This window comes from Saimiri boliviensis, chromosome 15 (genome assembly GCF_048565385.1).
Source record: "Saimiri boliviensis isolate mSaiBol1 chromosome 15, mSaiBol1.pri, whole genome shotgun sequence".
Classification (NCBI taxonomy): domain Eukaryota; kingdom Metazoa; phylum Chordata; class Mammalia; order Primates; family Cebidae; genus Saimiri; species Saimiri boliviensis.
This window is the reverse complement of record NC_133463.1, coordinates 29,444,006-29,465,170: the sequence shown is the minus strand read 5'-3', so window position 1 is coordinate 29,465,170 and position 21,165 is coordinate 29,444,006. Positions and strand designations below refer to the sequence as shown.

The 21,165-nt window shown below is 41.6% G+C and overlaps 2 pseudogenes; one reads left to right on the top strand and one right to left on the bottom strand.

The window, feature by feature from the left end:
• Positions 1 to 1,789: 1,789 nt before the first annotated feature.
• LOC120362257 (DNA-directed RNA polymerase III subunit RPC7 pseudogene) lies at positions 1,790 to 2,837 on the top strand (annotated as a pseudogene).
• Positions 2,838 to 7,472: 4,635 nt separating this feature from the next.
• On the bottom strand, positions 7,473 to 8,664 carry LOC141581395 (eukaryotic translation initiation factor 1 pseudogene; annotated as a pseudogene).
• Positions 8,665 to 21,165: the final 12,501 nt, after the last annotated feature.

The window sequence follows — 21,165 nt, the reverse complement described above, 5'->3', positions numbered from 1 at the left end:
TGCTAATAATAGAGATACCCCAGAATGAATATTTGAAAAGGAACGAGGTTTAATTAGCTCGCAGTTCAGCATGGCTGGGGAAGCCTCAAGAAACTTACAATCATGACAGAAGGGGAAGCAAACACATCTTTCTCTGCATGGCAGCAGCAAGGAGAAGTGCTGAGCAAAAGCAGGGAAAGTAACTTAGAAAACCATCAGATCTCCTGAGAACTCTCTATCATGAGAACAGCATGGGGATAACTGACCCCATGATTTGATTATCTCCCGCCAGGTCCCTTCCATGACATAATCATAGGAACTATAACTCAAGATGAGATTTGGGTGGGGACACAGCCAAACCATATCAGTAATACTCCTTTAAATAAGTTATAGGTTAATAGGGGCAACTTCAGACAAAAGATTGCCTTTGTCCTTACTATTAATTTGACCTATAGCATAGTAGGTTTCCAGTGAATTCACAACCAAAACTTCAGTGGCTATTGCATTTTGACATAAAATTCATTAAATAAATATTTATTAAACATATTCTTTGTGCTAAACATTATCCTTGGCTGTAGGGAGAGACTAGGCAGAGCAAATGGCCAATACCCTTTCTTCCTTCAAGGACTCACAAAAAACAGCAATCTGAAACGCCCCGGACTGACAGTTCGACAGCCAGCACAGCTGAACCCGGGACGGTCCAGCTCTGTTGGGGAGGGGCATCCACCATTACTGAGGCAGTCCACCACTACTGAGGTAGTCCACCATTGCCGAGGCAGCCGGCCATTGCCGAGGAAGTCTGCAATTACAGAGGTGGGCCACCACTGTAGAGGCAGTTCTAACTATACCCCTGTAAACAGGGATGCAGGGAAGTTCACACAGCAGCTGGGCAGAGCCCACAATAGCTCAGCAAAGCCTCTGCAGGCAGACTGTGACTAGGCTGCCTCCTTGCTGTGCAGGGCAGCACTGAAAAAAGGCAGCACCATGACGGAACCTTATAAATAAAGCCCTAACTCCCTGGGACAGGGCACCTGGGGGAAAAAAAAGGCATTTATTACTTCTGCTGCAGCAGACATAAACATACCTGCCCAGCAGCTCTGAATGGAACAACAGAACTCACAGCTCAGCACTTGAGCTCCTATAAAGGACAGACCGACTCCTCAAGCAGCTCCCTGACCCCCATATATCCAAAGAGTCACCTCATAAAGAAGAGATCAGACTGACATCCGGCAGGTATCCTTCTGAGAGAAAGATAGCAGTAGAAGAAACTGGCAGCAACTCTTACTGTTCTGCAGCCACTGCAGGTGATCCCCAGGCAAGCAGGGCCTGGAGTGGACCTCAGCAGTCCTACAGCAAAGGGGCCTGACTGTTAGAAGAAAAACTAAGAAACAGAAAGACATAACTTCATCATCAACAAACCGGATATCCAGGACTTGAACTCAGACCTGGACCAAGCAAACCTAATAGATATTTACAGAATTCTCCACCCCAAATACACAGAATTTACATTCTTCTCAGCACCGCATCACACCTGCTCTAAAATTGACCACAAAAGTGAAAGTAAATCACTCCTCAGCAAATGCAAAATAATAGAAATCATAACAAACAGTCTCTCAGACCACAGTGTAATCAAGTTAGAACTCAGAATTGAGAAACTAACTCAGAACCACACAGCTTCGTGGAAACTGAACAACTGCCTCTTCAATGTTGACTCAATAAACAATGAAATGAACACAGAAATAAAGATGTTCGTGCAGTTCTGGGACCGCATGGAGGGCGGTGTGCGCTTCCCCGGCGGTGGAACCCGCGGCTCTGGAGCGCCGGCGTCCTCTGCCAGCACCCCTTCCTTGCCGGCCGGCACTTCCACTGCAGAGTTTTGCCCACGCTTCGAGACTTAGGGAGCAGTGCCTTTCAGAATTTGCCCACTCGTCTGGTATAACTAGTTCTGATGGCTGGGAATAAAGGAAGAGGACGTGCTGCTTATACCTTTAATATTGAAGCTGTTGGATTTAGCAAAGGTGAAAAGTTACCTGATGTAGTGTTGAAACCACCCCCATTATTTCCTGATACAGATTATAAACCAGTGCCACTGAAAACAGGAGAAGGTGAAGAATATATGCTGGCTTTGAAACAGGAGTTGAGAGAAACAATGAAAAGAATGCCTTACTTTATTGAAACACCTGAAGAAAGACAAGGTATTGAAAGGTATAGTAAAAGATATATGAAAGTGTACAAGGAAGAATGGATACCAGATTGGAGAAGACTTCCAAGAGAGATGATGCCAAGAAATAAATGTAAAAAAGCAGGCCCCAAACCCAAAAAGGCAAAAGACGCAGGCAAAGGCACTTCACTCGCTAATACTGCAGATGTTTTTAAAAAAATTGAGGCGTTGGAAAAGAGAGGTGATGGTGAAAAATCAGATGAGGAAAATGAAGAGAAAGAAGGAAGCAAAGAGAAAAGTAAAGAAGGTGAGGATGACGAAGATGATGATGCTGCAGAACAGGAGGAATATGATGAAGAAGACCAAGAAGAGGAAAATGACTACATTCATTCATACTTTGAAGATGGAGATGACTTTGGAGCAGACAGTGATGACAACACGGATGAAGCAACCTATTAGGCATGAAATTTTTCAAAAAATATTTTTATGCAGCTTCTGAACATTTGGACAGACTTGTTTTGTATTTTATTTCTGATAAGCTATAAGTATTTATGTTTTTGGTTTTTTTGGACAAATATTTGTTACCAAAATATTCAAAACCACTTTGAGTTTACATACTAGTTACCTTACCAATTAGTCCCTGACACTCTGACATTCCTTCTAAACACCTCTGCCATCTCTCTTATGTACTCTCGTGGATTTTTTCATATTTGAATATGAATGTGCCTAAAGAATTTATGCTCTCTTAATCTGTGTATAGGTACTTGAAATCATTCTTGCTTAACTGCTGATCTTTTATAAAACTATTGCTAGTCATAATGAATTTCTATAACCTGAAAATTGAGATAACAGCACATAGAGCACTTTAAAAACAAAGAAACTTGAAAATAATTTTAGTTTTTATTTTAACATAGTATGTTCTAGACTACTGCATTCTGACTACGTAAACCTACCTGAGCTCTTACAAGTGCAGAATTGTGAGACAGAGGTTTTGTGATGGAAAACATACACACAGGGAAAAATACCAAACTGAGCAGTATCAAGTTCACAGCTCACGTCTTAGCCAGTGCAAAGAAACTTTCACATGGGGTGAATATTATAAATACTTGAATATGGGACTCACTTGATACTGTATGATATATAAATTATTCATCCCACTGTAATAACTTGGACATCTTCAAATAGTTGGGCTTATGGAAAAACTTGACTAAGACATTTTATTTTATCCTTTATGTAAGTGTGAGATAAGTTCTGGCAATATAAATATCACTGTAGAATGCATGTGTGTGAACTCTATGAAGTATGGTGACCTTTTATGTTTCAGAATACTCAAGTTGTACATTTGATTTATATGAATGCAAAATGAACTCAGGTCATTTTGAAATTAAGATTAATTTTTTTGTTTAACTTTAAAGCTAGCTCCCCCAACTTTATATATTTTGGGGGGAAAAAATGCCTAAAAACCTTAGCCTACAAAGACTCTCACAAATGCCAAAGATTTTCAAGGAAATTCATATTATATATTTGAAAAATGATTTAGCAATGTTATCTACCAAAAGAAATTATTTTTCTCCTTTGGGAAGATATCATTAATCTGAAATGTGAGAATCTGATCCCTAGATCTTATTTCTACCTGTACTATTAAACTCAACCTTGAAACTGAGCGTGGTTGTTTATGTGCCTTAGTGTCTCCACGTGTACACAATTTCTTATAAAAGTTGTTTAAACACCAACCAAAATTTACTATATGTATTTATTCTCTTTAAAGATGACTTCTTAATTTACATTTGGTTCTCACCCTCTAAAAATTTATAGTTTGGGAAGTAACTGAAAACAATTTTGAGAAACATGTTTTCCTCACAAAATATAATCTGATTTTCCTATCTTGTATTCATGCAGAAAATTCGAGAAAATGTGTATTGTCTTGTGCTATTTTGCAACACGAGTTTCTCAGGAAAAAGATCACTTTCAATGGCAATACTTTATTAAATAATTCAAGATGGGTGTGAGTACCTGTCTTATTAGTTTAGTGCTGTATTAACCATTTGTGAATTATTTCTTGTTTAAAGGAAACTGTAAAACAAATTTAAGATTCTAAATGGAATACATGAATAAAATAAGCCTTAGAATAGAAACCACACATAAAGTTGTCATTTGGGGTTGATAATTAACATAGGTGTTTTATTCTCTCACCACCTTAGTACCAGAACTAAATACCATTTAGTTCTCAGAAATCTTATCAATATTGTTCTGTTTATCTACTTATTATAAATTTGCAGATAACCACTTGAACCAGGCAAATACACTGAAGGTCATTTCTTTTTTTAGCTTTGAATTTGTCATGACAATTTTAGTCTTGCAGATAGAGGGCAGCCCCTTGGGTCATCAGCCATCCCCTTTAAGAGCATTCTTTTTACAATGTTAAAGTTAATTGTGAGAACAAGCAGAATTTGCAGGTTGCTTTACCAGCATGAATCTCATTTTCCTGGCTTAAAATCTGAGACTGTGAAATTATTCCATAGGAAAGTGAATTTTATTTTGCAGAGATAGCCTCTTAGATAAAAGTAGTTGTTGAAGTGTCTTTAAAATTGCTATCATGAGCAAAACTGGTTGCTATAATGCTTATTTTTCTGTATTTGTTTACACATTAAATTCTTACAAAATTGTGTTCCTTTGTTTTACAGTAAGATGTTTTATTTTGAACTTATTTAAATGTCTATTTGGTAGAGAAAACTAATTTGTTAATACAGATCTTACCTAGTAACTATCTATTGAGCAGGGATGCCTATTACAGATATTCTTGAATAAACTATCACCACAAACAACAACAACAACAACAACAACAAAAAGAAATAAAGATATTCTTCAAAACCAACAAGAACAAAGACACAACATATCAGAATCTCTGGGACACATTTAAAGCAGTGTCCAGAGGAAAATATATAGAAATAAATGCCCAAATAAGAAGCAAGGAAAGATCTAAAATCGACACCCTACCATCAAAATTGAAAGAGCTAGAGGAACAAGATCAAAAAAACTCAAAACCTAGCAGAAGACAAGAAATAAGTAAATCACAGCAGAACTGAAGGAGATAGAGACACAAAAAAAACCCTTCAAAAAATCAATGAATTCAGGAGCTTGTTTTTCAAAAACATCAACAAAATAGACCACTAGCCAGATTAACAAAAAAGAAAAGAGAGAAGAATCAAATAGATACAATAAAAAACGATAAAGGGGATATCACCACAGATTCCACAGAAATACAAACCACCATCAGAGATTATTACAAACAACTCTATGCACATAAACCAGTAAACCTGGAAGAAATGGATAAATTCCTGGACACTTGCATTCTCCCAAGCCTAAACCAGGAAGAAGTCAAAACCCTGAACAGAACAATAACAAGGTCTGAAGTTGAGGCAGCAACTAATAGCCTTCCACCCAAAAAGAGCCCAGGTCCAAATGGACACACAGCCGAAGTCTATGAGACATACAAAGAGGAGCTGGTACCATTCCTTCTGAAACTATTACAAGCAATCCAAAAGGAGAGAATCTTTCCCAAATCATTTGCAGTCTTGCATATTCTTCACATGTACCCCAAAACCTAAAATGCAATAAAATAAATAAATAAATAAAAGTTCAACACTGCTCTGGACAACATGGCGATACCTTGTCTCTACAAAAAAATACAAAAATTAGCCAGGCACGGTAGTATATACCTATAGTTCCAGCTACTCAGGAGCTGAGATAGGAGGATGACTTGAACCCAGGAGGCAGAGGTTGCAGTGAGCCGAGATTCTGCCATTGCCCTCCAGCCTGGGCGACAGAGCAAGACCTTGTCTCAAAAAATAATAAATAAATAAACAAATAAAGGTTAGGACTCGCTACTTTACCAGGGTTACTTTCTATCAGAACTGATAAATATTAAAGAATGAATCCAACTATTAGGGAAGTTACCAAATTATGCTATCATGTTTAATTTTTTTTATGATAGACATATGTTTCAATTTCTCTTTCAGCCATGATAGACTAGATTACAGCCAACCAATTCTTCCACCAGGAACACCTAGAAAAGTTGGATAAAATACAAAAGTCGTTTGTTTGAAAGCATCAGAAAGCTACCAAAACAGCCAGGAATTAAGAGCTCAAGATCCTGACTTTGAGTTCCCCCTGAAGCAGATCCCAAGGGAAGGATTTGAACATAAGGAGGTGATTTTGGGAAGCATTAGTAGGGAAGCGAGGAAGAAAAACAAGAAAAGGAAGCCAGCCAAAAAAAGTTGGTCATTAAACAGACTGCCACTGTGAGTAGCTAGAGCTCGAGCCCTCTGGGGAGATCTAGGAGACCTTTTTCCTCAGTTACCTGACCCAGAGGATCTGGGGCATTTATGCTCCAACTGCATTTTGTCAGGCCTTCATGACCATGATAGCAGAACTAGGTAATGATGCTACCAAAAAGAAAAATTATAGGCCATTCTCTCTTATGAACATAGATGCAAAAATCTGAAACAAAATATGAGCGAATCAAATATGGCTCTATGCTATATATCCCATCCAGATTGGACTTATTCAAAGAACACAAGATTGGCCAGGTGAGGTGGCTGATGCCCATAATCCCAATAATTTAGGAGGCCTAGGTGGGTGGATCACTTGAGCCCAGGAGTTCAAGACTAGCCTGGGCAACATAGTGATACTCTGTCTCTACAAATAATTCAAAAATTAGCCAGGCATAGTGGTGCTTGCCTATAGTTCCAGCCACTCAGGACACTAAGATGAGAGGCTGGCATGAGCCCGGGAGGCAGAGGTTGCAGCGAGTGGAGATCGCACCACTACACTCCAGTCTGGTTGACAGAGCAAGATCCTATCTCAAAAACCGAAATGAAACAAAATTTAATTTAAAAAAATTTTTTTTAAAACAAAAGCAGAGTAAAAGGCTAATTTATACTTAAAAATTAATCAGTGTGATTTTACCACATGAATAAAGTAGAAAATTATATGATCATCTATATAAAATGGCATTTAATATTCAGTTTGGATACTTATTAAATATCTATCTCTTTTTTTGAGACAGGGTCTCACTCTTATCACCCAGGCTGGGGTGCAGTGGTATGATCTCGGCTCACTGCAGCCAATACCTCTCAGGTTAAGAGATCCTACCACTTCAGCCTCCTGAATAGCTGGGACTATAGGCACGTAGCAGCACATCTAGTTATTTTTATTTTTTAAAAGAATGATACATGTTCACTTCCACTCAGCTAATTGCATGGCTTATTTTAAATACAATAGGTAAAATGACCAGGGTACAAAAGTAACATACACCAATTACAAAATCAAGTTTTATTTTATTTTTTTCTGAAAACAAGTTTTATTTAAATAAGGGTTTAAATATATTACACATAACATTAAAACTGAAAGGCAAAAAAAAACCAAAAACCAGTTTGTTACTTCACATGGCATTAGGCAGCTGCTGCTATTAAGGTACAAGCTCTACAGCTAGCTACACGACTTATCAGTTTCAGATTTGTTCCCTTGTCAAAAATTTAACTCTGATAGAAGGTTGGCCTCACATTCTGATGTTTGGACATCCCTTAGCTAGGATACGTCTAGTCAAACAGATCTTTGTGGCAAGCCAGATGTCCTATCATCTCACTAGAGGAAAGGGGGCCTCTCTGAGCTCTGACCAGGTCAGGCTGGAGACACCAGGGTATCTTCTACCACCAAAGGCTCCCTTCTAGTGGTACAGCTGCTGGTGCCGCCTTACCCCATCCTCTCCTCTCAGATTCACTGAGGACTGTTCAGGTGATAACATTCTCTTAGGGCAGGGAACTCTGCAGAGGGAGAGCAGAGGAGCTTCTGGCCATGGTTGTGATCTTAGGGCTCTGGGCTTGGTTGAAACGTGAAGGTACTGCTTGGTTTCAAGCTTGACACTACCAGGCACCTACTGCTTGACCTCCGTTTAAATGAGGGACTTCAAGACTAAACAGCATGGCTCTTTTCAGTTTATTGCGTGAAGGAGTTACACTAGTCCAAGTTAAAGCAGACCCCAAATGGTTACATTATAAAAGCTGTGAGGCTTTTAAACTTGTGACAAGGGATAGAAGGGAAATTCTACTCATTGCAAGGAAATCCTCACTTAAGCTTCAGTGAGCCACAAGCACTTAAAACCCATGAACCTTCAGCTGATCGTCCTTAGCCAGTCCAGTCTCTGCGAGGAACTGGCATATGTTCTTGCGTTGGTCACCCTGTAGTTGAATTACTTCTCCATATTCTGGATGCTAAATTACAGTACCATTGCAGGCAAACTTCTTCTTAAACGGCTTCACTGGTTTCTTTTTATCGTAATCATCAGCGATTCCTTGGACACTAGTAAGGGTCTTCTGTTGAATTCTTACATGGATATAATCCTCAGTGCCAGCAGGAAGCAGGTCATCACCCTTACTTGCATCAGCAAAGGGGTCGAAAGAGTGGAGGTTCTGGATAGCGGACATATGACAAGATTCCTTTTCCTCGGTGGAAACAGCCTGCGGAAGGCGGCGGCGGCGGGAGAAGGCGGGCAGGGGGGACGGAACATCGGGAAGCGAGGGGTCTCTAGGGGGAGGCTGCTGGGTCCTTGGCAGCAGCTCAGCGACTGGGCCAAAATCAAATGTTAAAGGGCTTGGGTGGCCAGGTGTGATGGCTTACACTTGTAAGCTCAGGAGTTCAAAACTAGCCTGGGCAACATGGTAAAACTTCATCTCTACAAAAAACACAAAAATTGGCCAGACATGGTGGTGGGTGCCTGTAGTCCCAGCTACTCAGGAGCCTGAGATGGGAGGATTACCTGAGCCCAGGGAGATCAAGGCTGCAGTGAGCCGAGATCGTGCCACTGCACTCCCCTGGATGACAGAGCGGGACCCTGTCTCAGAAAAATATAAAAATAAAAGCTTGAGGGGACCTCTTGAATGGGCAGGTCTATATTGAGAATAATGATAATGACTATAAAAGAAAATGTGTGTATCTTATGAACCAGTAAATTAAAACCATTCTCAAGAGGTGACACATTGTTAAAGACTGAGAGAGGACAAGATCCAGGCCAAATATCTAGGCAATTTATAGTATAGCTATGATTGTAGGGACAAGCACATAGAAGCATGAGTCTAGCAGATAACCGACATGTGGGTCCAGAAATGGAGAGATGGATACCTTAGGTCATGATCCAAGGGAAACCTTAAATGTTAATCTAAGTAGAGATGGAGCAAGTGAAAAGTGCATTCCCAGAAATGTGTGCCTTCTCAATTCCTAGCTGTTTGGGTAGCTTTCTGATGCCTTCAAATAGATTATGACTTTTTGTATTTCACTCAACTTTTCTAGGAATGAAGTCAGTCTAGCAGAGAGTCAGGTCTAGTCGATGGCCTAAAAGTAAAGGCCTGGTCAGCTAGCGTAGCGGAGGGTCCATGGCTGCATGAGGCAGTTGCCAGTGTTGGTTGGCCCAGCACTGATCATTCATTCAAATGACATTTACCGAGAGCCAACAAACTGCAAACCCATTCCTTTCCCTCAAAGTGGGCGCCATCTGGTGGGGAAACAGGCAAAGACAACAACAAATGTTAAGGGAAACATCAATGAAGAATGTATTTTATGAACATGAAAAGGGGAACACACCTCATTCTAGAGCTGCACTATCCATTATGCTAGCCACTACCTAAGTGTGGTTATTTAAATTTAAATTAATTAAAATTAAAAATTCAGTTCCTTACTCATGCTAGCACATTTAAAGTGCTCAAAATCACATGTGCCCAATGGCTGCCGTATAGAACGACACAGCTATAGAATATTTTGTTATTGCAAAAAGCTGTATCAACCAACATTTCAACTCTAGGGAATTCAGAAAAGGCTTTCTGCTGCCTAAATTGACTCTAAAAATGCTTATTGTGGCTTATGTCTATAATCTGAGTACTTTGGAAGACCAAAGTGGGAGGATTGCTTGAGCCCAAGAGTTCAAAACCAGCCTAGGCAACATGGAAAGACCGATTTCCACCAAAAAAATATAAATTTTAAAATGCATATGAACCAGCGCAAGATGTCACTAAATCACACATAAAGACTAATTCAAAGTACAAGACAGGCCAATGCTTTATATGTAACGAAGCCTGTTACTCTGTTTATTATAGTTTCAGATTTTATATGGCAACTAACTTTTTTTTTCATTTTTTAATTGGATTTTAGGTTTTGGGGTACAAGTGAAGAACAAGCAAGATTGTTGCATAGGTACACACATGGCAGTGTGCTGTGCTGCTTTCCTCCCCTTCACCTATAGCTGGCATTTCTCCCCATGCTATCTCTCCCCAAAACCTCACGCCCCACTGTCCCTCCCCTATTTCCCCCCTACAGACCCCAGTGTGTGATGCTCCCCTCCCCGTGTCCATGTGTTCTCACTGTTCAACACCCGCTTATGAGTGAGAACACGTGTTTGATTTTCTGTTCTTGTGTCAGTTTGCTGAGAATGATGGTTTCCAGGTTCATCCATGTCCCTACAAAGGACACAAACTCATCGTTTTTGATGGCTGCATAGTATTCCATGGTGTATATGTGCCACATTTTCCTTATCCGGTCTATCATCGATGGGCATTTGGGTTGGTTCCAGGTCTTTGCTATTGTAAACAGTGCTGCAGTGAACATTCGTGTGCATGTGTCCTTATAGTAGAATGATTTATAATCCTCTGGATATATACCCAGTAATGGGATTGCTGGGTCAAATGGGATTTCTGTGTCTAGGTCCTTCAGGAATCGCACACTGACTTCCACAATGGTTGAACTAATTTACACTCCCGCCAACAGTGTAAAAGTGTTCCTATTTCTCCACATCCTCTCCAGCATCTGTTGTCTCCAGATTTTTTAATGATCGCCATTCTAAGTGGTGTGAGATGTTATCTCAATGTAGTTCTGATTTGCATTTCTCTAATGACCAGTGATGATGAGCATTTTTTCATATGTTTGTTGGCCTCATGTATGTCTTCTTTTGTAAAGTGTCTGTTCATATCCTTTGCCCACTTTTGAATGGGCTTGTTCATTTTTTTCTTGTAAATCTGTCTTAGTTCTTTGTAGATTCTGGATATCAGCCCTTTGTCAGATGGGTAGACTGCAGAAATTTTTTCCCATTCTGTTGGTTGCCGATTCACTCTAATGACTGTTTCTTTTGCTGTGCAGAACCTGTGGAGTTTGAATAGGTCCCATTTGTCTATTTTGGCTTTTCTTGTCGATGCTTTTGATGTTTTGGTCATGTAGTCCTTGCCTATGCCTATGTCCTGAATGGTTTTGCCTAGATTTTCTTCTAGGATTTTTATGGTATTAAGTCTTATGTTTAAGTCCTTAATTGATCTGGAGTTAATTTTAGTATAAGGTGTAAGGAAGGGGTCCAGTTTCTGCTTTCTGAACATGGCTAGCCAGTTTTTCCAACACCATTTATTAATCAGGGGATTCTTTCCCCATTGCTTGTTTTTGTCAGGTTCATCAAAGATCAGATGGTTGTAGATGTGTGGCGTTGCCTCCAAGGCCTCTGTTCTGTTCCATTGGTCTATATCTCTGTTTTGGTACCAGTACCATGCTGTTTTGATTACTGTAGCCTTGTAGTATAGTTTGAAGTCTGGTAGTGTGATGCCTCCAGCTTTGTTCTTTTTGCTTAGAATTGACTTGGCTATGCGGGCTCTCTTTTGGTTCTATATGAAGTTTAAGGTGGTTTTTTCCAGTTCTGTGAAGAAGGTCATTGGTAGCTTGATAGGGATAGCATTGAATCTGTAAATTACTTTGGGCAGTATGCTCATTTTCACGATATTGATTCTTCCTAATCATGAACACAGAATGTTTCTCCATCTGTTTGTGTCCTCTCTTATTTTGTTAAGCAGTGGTTTGTAGTTCTCCTTGAAGAGGTCCTTTACATTTTTTGTTAGTTGTATTCCCAGGTATTTTATTCTCTTTGTAGCAATTGTGAATGGCAGTTCATTCTTGATGTGGCTCTCTTTACATCCGTTACTGGTGTATAGGAATGCTTGTGATTTTTGCACATTAATTTTGCATCCTGAGACTTTGCTGATGTTGCTTATCAGTTCCAGGAGATTTTGGGCTGAGATGATGGTATCTTCTAGATATGCAATCATGTTGTCTGCAAATAGAGACAACTTGACTTCCTCCTTTTCTATTTGAATACCCTTTATTTCTTTTTCTTGCCTGATTGCTCTGGCTAGGACTTTCAATACTATATTGAATAGGAGTGGTGAGAGAGGGCATCCTTGTCTAGTGCCAGATTTCAAAGGGAATGCTTCCAGTTTTTGCCCATTCAGTATGATATTGCATGTTGGTTTGTCGTAAATAGCTTTTATTATTTTGTGATACGTTCTGTCAATACCTAGTTTATTGAGGGTTTTTGGCATAAAGGGCTGTTGAATTTTGTCAAAGGCCTTCTCTGCATCTATTGAGAAAATCATGTGGTTTTTGTCTTTGGTTCTGTTTATGTGGTGAATTACGTTTATGGACTTGCGTATGTTGAACCAGGCTTGCATCCCCGGGGATGAAACCTACTCGATCATGGTGGATAAGCTTTTTGATGTGCTGTTGCAAACAGTTTGCCAGTATTTTATTGAAGATCTTTGCATCTATATTCATCATGGATATTGGCCTGACGTTCTCTTTTCTTGTTGAGTCTCTGCCGGGTTTTGGTATCAGGATGATGTTGGTCTTGTAAAATAATTTGGGAAGGATTCCCTCTTTTTGGATTGTTTGGAATAGTTTCAGAAGGAACGGTACCAGCTCCTCTTTGTATGTCTGGTAGAATTCGGCTGTGAACCCATCTGGACCTGGGCTTTTTTTGGGTGGTAGGCTCTTAATTGCTGCCTAAACTTCAGACCTTATTATTGGTCTATTTAGGGTTTTGGTTTCTTCCTGGTTTAGGCTTGGGAGGATGCAAGTGTCCCAGAATTTGTCCATTTCTTCCAGGTTTACTAATTTATGTGCATAGAGATGTTTGTAATAATCTCTGATGGTGGTTTGTATTTCTGTGGACTCTGTGGTGATATTCCCTTTACTGTTTTTTATTGCGTCTATTTGATTCTTCTCTCTTTTCCTTTTTATTAATCTGGCTGGTGGTCTGTCTCTTTTGTTCATCTTTTTGAAAAACCAGCTCCTGGCTTTATTGATTTTTTTCAAGGGTTTTTTGTGTCTCTATCTCCTTCAGTTCTGCTGTGATCTTAGTTATTTCTTGTCTTCTCCTAGGTTTTGAGTTTTCTTGGTCTTTCTCCTCTAGCTCTTTCAATTTTGATGATAGGGTGTCGATTTTAGATTTTTCCTTGCTTCTCATGTGGGCATTTATTCCTATATATTTTCCTCTAGATACTGCTTTAAATGTGTCCCAGAGATTCTGGTATGTTGTATCTTCTTTCTTGTTGGTTTCAAAGAACATCTTTATTTCTGTTTTCATTTCATTGTTTATCCAGTCAACATTCAAGAGCCAGTTTTTCAGTTTCCATGAAGCTGTGCGGTTCTGAGTTAGTTTCTCAAAGTTCTAACTTGATTATACTGTGGTCTGAGAGACTGCTTGTTATGATTTCCATTCTTTTGTATTCCTGAAGAGTGATTTACTTCCAATTATGTGGTCAGTTTTAGAGCAGGTGTGATGTGGTGCTGAGAAGAATGTATATTTTGTGGATTTGGGGTGGAGAGTTCTGTAAATGTTTATTAGGTTTGCTTGGTCCAAGTCTGAGTTCAAGTCCTGGATATCCTTGTTAATTTTTTGTCTCATTGATCTGTCTAATATTGACAATGGGGTGTTAAAGTCTCCCACTATTATTGTGTGGGAGTCTAAGTCTCTTTGTAAGTCATTAAGAACTTGCCTTATGTATCTGGGTGCTCCTGTATTGGGTGCGTATATATTTAGGATCGTTAGCTCTTCTTGTTGCATTGATCCTTTTACCATTATGTAATGTCCTTCTTTGTCTCTTTTGATCTTTGTTGGTTTCAAGTCTATTTATCAGAGACTAGAATTGCAACTTCTGCTTTTTTTTTTTTTTTTTTTTTTTTTTTTGGCTTGGTAAATCTTCCTCCATCCCTTTATTTTGAACCTTTGTGTATCCTTGCATGTGAGATGGGTTTCCTGGATACAGCACACCAATGGGTTTTGACTTTTTATCAGATTTGCCATTCTGTGTCTTTTGATTGGGGCATTTAGCCCTTTACATTTAGGGTTAATATTGTTATGTGTGAATTTGATCCTGCCATTTTGGTACTAGCTGGCTGTTTTGCCGGTTAGTTGATGCAGTTTCTTCATTGTGTTGATGCTCTTTACCATTTGGTGTGGTTTTGGAGTGGTTGGTGGAGTGCCTCAGTAATGGAGGATGCCCCTCCCCCACAGACCTAGACTGTCCCGGGTTCAGCTGTGCTTGCTGTGAAACTCTCAATCCAGAGCCTTTCAGATTGCTGTTTCTTTGTGGGGGTGGGACCAGCTGAGCCTGATCACCTGGGTCCCTGCCTCAGAGCCTTTTTTTTTTTTTTTTTTTTTTTGTCTCTCAGGTGTTCCAGTCACCTGTTGAAAAGGTGCTGGGATCTGTGTGATTTCCCATGCAGTGATCCACTGTGCCGGCTGAAACAGCCGTGCTCAGATTCGTGGCACTTTTTTGCCCGGGAACCTCCTGGCCTGACTCCCTGTTTCAGTCCCCTTTTCTATCAGTTGAATGGGCGACTCTGTCTTCCCGGAGCTCCAATTTCCAGCTAAAATGGTGCCCGGACCCGTGTATTTCGTACAGAGAACCGCCACGCTGGGGCGCCAAAACAGCCGCTCCAGCCGAAACAGCCACGCCGGCTGCGCCAGTTCAAACAGCTGCGCTGGCCAAAACAGCCGCGCTGGCTACCCCTGGGGCTCCTCCGCCTGTGAATCTCCTGGTCTGTGGGCAATAAAAATCCGTCTGGAAATGCAGCGTCCACTCACCCTCCGTGCTTTCACTGGGAGCTGCAATCCTGAGCTGCTCCTAATTGGCCATCTTGGATCCGTCCGGCAACTAACTTTTAAGAAGGTACCATTTGTTTTGCCATAATAGCAAAGAATAGCCACCAATTCCTTTGAACGGCTATCAAAATACTTCCAATACTTTCTTCAACTACATAACTGTGAGACTGGGGTGTATCCATTTTTTTAAAAAATGCATAGAATTTGGGCAATCAAAAACAAAAAAGTGGGATGAATATTAGTCCAGGAAGAGAAAATGAACATGACAAAGAAGAATAAGTGAATCTAGAAATTCAAGTAGAAGCAGATTATTTAGGCCTATATGCCATGTAAACAAGCTTAGGTTTCATCCCATATGTAGGAGGGCACCAGAGTAACTCTCAGTTCAACTCAGAATGCAAAGAAAACGTAGGCTTCTTTTAACCATGACTTATGTAATGTCACAGCGGCAGGGAAAGAGGGTGTGAGAACGGCACCTAGATCACTGTGCTGCATCCAGATTCTCCCTGGCCTTCGTGGGGACGGCATCCCTCATCCCTGCAGTCACTGCTTTCCCCACTGATAATGGTTCTGGAGCTGGCTCATCGCAGCCTTCAAGAGCTGATGGCACACTGCTTTTCTCATCTCTGTTTGGTAACATGTTGAGAGCTTGAAATCAACTGCAGTGGTAGTATTTACACCACAGAAATTAGTAAACACTATGACTCTTTTAAACTAAGCTATTATGTTGTGTATTTCCTAGAGAGCTAATTTACCAGCACATCACCAGTTCCCACTTCCCCAATAGAGCCGCCTCTAGGCGGGCCTCTCAGGTGGGACTTCCTGGCTGCTTCAGCCTCGTCTTGGCCTTCACTGGCCTCTGCAGATCCCTCTGAGGTCCCCCATTCATCTTCCAAATGATTCTGGGCCCAGGATTCAGGGTCCCCTTGCATTTTGCTGCGGCAGGCCCCAGGGAGACTCTCCTGGCTGTCGCTGCAGCAGGCAATGTAGAAATGGGGCCACGCAGGGAAACAGAAATGACTAATACTGAGCCTCAGCTCATTTCACACTTGGCCTGGGGTTTTTTTTGTTTGTTTTGTTTTTGTTTTTTTTTTGTTTCGCAAGACAGTTTTGTGATGGTAATTCACTATTTCATAATGCACAACATTTCCTTTTAGCCTAAAAGTTGTTATAGTCCTCCTTTTTTATTTGGCATATACTTAGGTTATTCCCAGATAAGAGGCTTAAGACATGAATTTTTCCGTTTCTAACTTAAACAATATTCATAAAGTTCAAAGTGATGTTTTTGGCTGTGAGAGCCCTCTGAAGAATCTTGTGGCCGCTGGAAACCACAGAACATATTGAAGTCAAAAGAAGAGAAGAACAGAACCAGGGACGACGAGACCTTGCAAACGGTGGCAAAGGCAGCACCTGCCAGCCCTCTCAGTCCACTCAGACACTCCTCTCCCTCCGCTGTGTTTATGAGTTACGGGTTGCTATGGTGATGGGGAGTAGGCTGAAGTGGGAGGTGCATTTCGAAAGAGGATAGGTCCTGTCAGTATTTACTCCCCTGAGCCAGCTTTCAGACAGCACATTCCCTGTTGGAAACAGGTTCATAACATCCGGAAAAATCCACAGTGAGACAGTGGCTCGCTCAGCAAGGCTAGTTTACTTCTTGCAGGAGGAGTCCAACTCGCTAGCAGTCTTGCCAGGAGAGCACACCCGAACAGAGGAGATGGACATTTATAACTTTTACAACCCGACGCAAATCACCCGGCTGCTGTGTCCAGTTTCCATTGGCCGGAATGGGACCTCACATTCCATGCTTGACCCAATTGGCTAAAAACTTGTAAATTTCCTGAATAGATAAGGGGAAAGAAGATGAAGAAGAAGAGGAAGCTAGTCAGGAGAAGGTCAGGAAGGTTTCCAAATACAGAACAGCAGGCACCAGGGTTTGGAGCTTGCCCAGTTCTGTTCAGACATGCTGCAGCGAGTCAAAGTATATCACGTAGCTGATTTAGAGAATATATATACATGGGTATATGCTTATGCTAATAGCCGATAACGGCCATAGAGCAAGAGATCGTAACTCCTTAGAGTGTAGTCTAAGATATAAACTTTGAAGAATAATTTTCCCATCTCTCACATTCCCATTCTCCACAGACATGTTTCCAGGGGACCCACATGGTCAGTGATGCAGCCTGGAGTTCTGCAAGGCAAATTTCTGCCTTATCTCAGTTCACTGCCCTGGGACATGGGGGAGGCTGTGGTTATACCGTGAGAAAAAAAAAAAAAATGTCCCACTAGAGGACCAGCTAATGATGGAGCAAAAAGACTGTATCTTGTCTTTCTCCAGCCATGCCTAACCTAACATCTATAGGATAGAGGGAAGACAGATTTATTTAGGGTTTGAATTATATGGATGAGTGTGACGGAAGGGTAAGGGTGCAAAGGAAGTGGTAGATTAGGTGAATAACCATGAATTTCCAAGTAGAGAATGAAGAAAGCCTAGAAGCCTAAAAAGACAGAAAGAAAACTTAGTGATCTAGCATTAGAGACGGTGGAATGGAGGAAGAGGATGGCAGGATGGGAGTTAGGCCACAGGAGAGGCAGAAAGCAGCTGGTTGGTAGGGAAGAACAGAAAATTAAAGTAAAACTTTTTTTTCTTTTCCTTTTTTTCTTTTTTTTTTTTTTTTTTTGAGACGGAGTTTCGCTCGTGTTACCCAGGCTGGAGTGCAATGGCGCGATCTCGGCTCACCGCAACCTCCGCCTCCTGGGTTCAGGCAATTCTCCTGCCTCAGCCTCCTGAGTAGCTGGGATTACAGGCACACACCACCATGCCCAGCTAATTTTTTGTATTTTTAGTAGAGACGGGGTTTCACCATGTTGACCAGGATGGTCTCGATCTCTTGACCTCGTGATCCACCTGCCTCAGCCTCCCAAAGTGCTGGGATTACAGGCTTGAGCCACCGCGCCCGGCTTTTTTTTTTTTTTTTTTTTTTTTTTAGACAGAGTCTCATTCTGTTGCCCAGGCTGGAGTGCAGTGGCACAATCTTGGCTCACTGCAACCTCTGCCTTCCAGGTTCAAGTGATTCTCCTATCTCAGTCTCCCAAGTAGCTGGGACCACAGGCATGCACCACCACACTCAGCAAATGTTTTCGTATTTCTGGTAGAGATGGGGTTTTGCCACATTGCCCAGGCTGATCTCAATCTTTTGAACTCAAGTAATGCCCCAACCTCACCTCCCAAAGTGCTGGGATTACAGCATGAGCTACCACACCCCGTCAAACTTTTGGTATTTGTTTCCAATTCTAACACAATGAACGATGAAGCCCAGGAAGCAGGTGGCTACCCAGGATTAGAAGAGAAAGTCATGAGAAGGTCAGGAACTGCAAGCCAAGTTCTGGGTCGGGAAATCTAAAAGCCATCAGAATATCCTCGCTTGTGGCAGACATCTTCAACAGGAAGAGTACGCTCAACCCCCACGTCCTCCGCGAATGAGGGGAATGAGCTCCAACTTACTGGTGGGCGACCTCAAGCAGACGGTGGGGAAAATCTACGTGAACACCAGACCGTCACAGGAGGATGTTCCTGGATGTGAGAACGAACGACCCACAGCCAAGAAGAAGCTGAGAAGAGCCAGGAGGAAGCCAGCACCTCCTCCTTCCCTTCCACCACCAACAGTCCTTGGGTGGAAAGAAGAAAAGAGCTACAGAAGAATGCTTGTGGGGATTGAGCCAGGTTTTAGTTAAGGCCAGGAGTGGGAGACAGGAGTCTGAAATTACAGGAGATGTGGAGGAGCTTGCTAACAATGGAATAAATGCTGCAGACGGTGCAGAGGAAGGAGGCTGAGAAAGTGAAGACCGGGAAGATGGAAAAGTACAGAGAGGACAAGGGAGCAGAAACCGGGACAGCACAGTGGGGTGTGAACTTGGTTTTTCCAGTGATCACGGCAACGAGAGGACCAGCTGGAAGTGACTGACAGGGCTGGAGTCAGGAAGAGACGAGGGAGGCACTTGCCTGGGGCACAAAATTTAAGAGCACCAAAAAAAAAACCTCATCAACCAAAATACGTAGTTAAACACAAATGTTTAAGAATCAAAGTTAATGCCAAAAAAAAAATCCGTGATGAACCAAACATCAAAATTTCAAACAAAGACAAGCTGTGTGTTTTACAACCCGGCGTTATTGTGCAGGGGGAACAGTCATTTCCAATCAGCCCACTGGTCTCAGATCCAGCCTCTGTAGCCTGCTGCTTCCCCTAAGAGTCACATGGCACGTGAACAGCCTGAGCAACACAGGGCTTTATATAGAGTTATATTTAGGGACTGTTCAAAATATGGGAGGAAATTTTGATAAGTGTGTGGAGGGGTCCATATTTCTCTTTTTGCCTCAGGCTCCCTTATGGCTTAGCAGGGCGACTGCTAAGTCGACTGGTGACTGACCTCAGATGTCCTAACTTTAGCCCAAGTCTCTGTATGCCAGGAGTGTTCAAGGGCCCAGGGAGAACTGGCCTGGCCTCAGAGAGGTGAGGAGGATTTCCTGAGACCACGAGCAGCCTATTCTTTGAACAGGCTGAGCCACAAAGTGCAGAGCAGCAGAGGAGCCACAAATTATTCACACACATTTGTGACGCAGAGGTGAGGTGTCCACAGACCCCAGAGACCCTGAACAACTGCTTTTGGAAGCAAGGCACTGGGAAGCACAGGCAATGCAATGCCAAAATCCAGACAGATCAATGTATCAAGAGCAGAAACCAGCCACAAAACAAGTGGGTAACTAATGCGAAATTAACTCAACTGCTAAAAATCTGTGTCCCAAGGAAGCACTTAAGACTTGATTACTTAGGACAGAAACTTACTCTCAAACACTGGGCCACCAGGATCAGGCAATAGTCAGCCACAAGATGACTTGACGCTGAGTTCCTGTACGTACTTCCCAGGTGAGGATCAGGCTCAGGATCATTGCTGAGAGGCCAAGACACTGGGAAGGGGATAAGAGGCTTATGGGAGAAAAGACTTGGGGCCACACCTGATCTCAGGAAAGTAAACCACCAAACGCTTTGTAAACTTCGCTCAAGTGGGGTTGGAATTTCAGAATGCAAGTGTTGGAGTCTGCTTTTCACAAATCAGCTCTGTGGTGGTGGAAGGAACATGACATTAGCAGTCAGGAGACTCACTATCCTGAAGTATGACCCTGGGCAAGGGACTGAGCTTCAATTGCCTCTTCTATAAAATGACAATATTCATTTGGCCACTCACTAAATAGGTGTCAGGATTGAAGAATGTAATATAAGTGAAAGAACTTGGAGGACAAAAGCTCTTAAATTGTGTCATGTCGCTTTTTTTGGTGTCATGCAAAACATGTTTACATCTGTTTCTAACCTAGTCCTGAAACTCACTCATTCATTCATCCAGGAAATAATTAAGAGTTGATCATCTGCAGAAAGTGTTACACCAAGTGCTATGATATTTGTTGGATGATCTTTTGGTTGCTAGAAATAAAAAATGAGGATCTTTGCAGCTCTGGGCGTCTGGTAAAAACTTCATTTCTTTCTGTTATTTCCTCAGTATCCCTATGAACAGCCTCTGATATGAGCCTATTTGGGTGCACACAATTAAATCTTCCACAGATGACAAACAGTGATTTAGAAATGTCTACCACAGGGGATGGTGTTTTTTCTTCTTGTTGTTTGTTTGTTTTTTGTTTTTGTTTTTGTCACTCTCTGTCACCCAGGCTGGAGTGCAATGGTGCAATTATGGCTCACTGCAACCTGGAACTCTTGGGCTCAAACATAAGCTTATTTATTTATTTTTAAGAGACAGAATTTCTCCATGTTGGTCAGGCTGGTCTCGAACTCCTGACCTCAGGTGATCCACCTGCCTCAGCCTCCCAAAGTGCTGGGATTACAGGCATGAGCCACCGCGCCCAGCCAACGTAAGCTATTTCTAATTAAACTATTTTTTATGAAATCTAACTCCTTTTACTAAAGAGACCAATTGACTAAATTTTTTTTTTTTTTTTTTTTTTTTTTAGACAAGGACTCACTTTGTCACCCAGACTGGAGTGCAGTAGCAT